This window comes from Nicotiana tabacum, chromosome 6 (assembly GCF_000715075.1).
Source record: "Nicotiana tabacum cultivar K326 chromosome 6, ASM71507v2, whole genome shotgun sequence".
NCBI classification, from domain to species: Eukaryota; Viridiplantae; Streptophyta; class Magnoliopsida; order Solanales; family Solanaceae; genus Nicotiana; species Nicotiana tabacum.
Genome location: NC_134085.1, coordinates 56,754,092 through 56,755,794, shown reverse-complemented (window position 1 = coordinate 56,755,794; position 1,703 = coordinate 56,754,092).

Genomic DNA, 1,703 nt, shown 5'->3' with positions numbered 1-1,703 from the left:
GCTTATCATACGAATGACTATTAGCTTCTCCATTTCCTTCTTGTTTCTACAAGAAATAGGAATTCATAGGATTGATTAAAAGAAAGAAGATATATAAAGATTAGTTCTATAGAAAGATAAATCACCTATTGGAAAGTATGTTTGCCACTTTGGTTGTCATATTAAATCTGAATAATAATATTTTTTGGCTGCCTACAAAAATAATAGCTCGCAAATGTATATATTTTATATACTTGAATAAATATACATATAATGTATGTAATAAGTATATTTTATGTATTTAGGCTACCGCCTGTAATTATTTTTGGTTGTTGGGCCAAAAATAAAAATAGCCCAATCAGAAACACCTTTATCAACATCATTGATTGAGAAGCGAGTTTATCAATCGTAATTAAATTTATTCCAACCAATAGTCGGAGACTTTGAGTGTTCAATTATTCACAAAATTCTACCAGGTTGGTATAGTTTTGTGTTATATTCTTTTTACCTATTTTGTTTAATTATTCATAAATTTTAACGATTGGCATGACTTTGATAGTTCAATTGTTCACCAAACTCTACCATATTGGCATGACTTTGGTGATATATCTATTCTATCTCGTTCATTGGTCACAAATTATACTGGATTGTCATGACTTTGTGCTATATTCTTATTCAAATGTTCCTAAATTCTACCGAATCGTCATAAATTTATGCCTGCATGACTTTTGCTTGTCCAATTATTTACCAAACACACCAAATTAGCATAACTTAAAAGTTATATGCATTCGACCAATCTGTCAAATTGTTAACAAATTCTACTCGATTAGCATAATTTATCTGTATTGTTCAATAAAATGTTCTTCAAATTTACAATTTAAATTTTTTATCAAATCACCTCAAATCTAGTCCAAATGATCTCAAATTTAAACAAAACCTCCAAACACCAACACAAATGATCCACAATCACCAATAAAAAAGATCACGAAATCACCGTTTGAAATAAAAATTTAAACACAAATAATCAGCACTCAAACGATTTTCACAATAATCAACCATTAACTTTGAATTTCAATCACCAAACAAAAAAACAAGATTAGCATAATTTTAAGTTACCGAACGAACAAAAAACAAGATTAGCATAATTTTAAGTTATCTATTCGACCTATGTATTAACCTGTATACAAATTCTACTCAATTAGCACAAATTTATCTGTGGTGTTCTTCAAAGTAATTTTCAAATTTGCAACAATCCAATTGAGATCTACTCCAAATGATCTCAAATATGAAACAAAATGATCCCCTATCACCAATTTATTAGTCAAATAACACCAAATCAACGAAGACCCACTGTCTTCTTCAACACTTTCTAAGGACTAATAATAGAGTTTTAAGATTTTTAAAGTAAATCATTAAATTACTATTTGAAATAAAAAATTAAGCACAAATAATCAGCACTCAAACGATTTTAACAATAATCAACTATTAACTTCGAATTTCAAGCTTCTAAAATTGAACAACTACGATGGTCTTAGCGAAAAAACAAGAGTTGGAGAAGAAACATAAGAATGGACGGGTAAAAATGTCAATTATGTGTATATAAAACCAAAGAAGCCTACTTTCACAATAAAATAAAAAATGGGAATAAAAAATGAATACCAGTCCCTCATGAGGGCAATCTGTGTAATTTCGTGTTATTAAAGCATATAAAAATAAGCTAAATA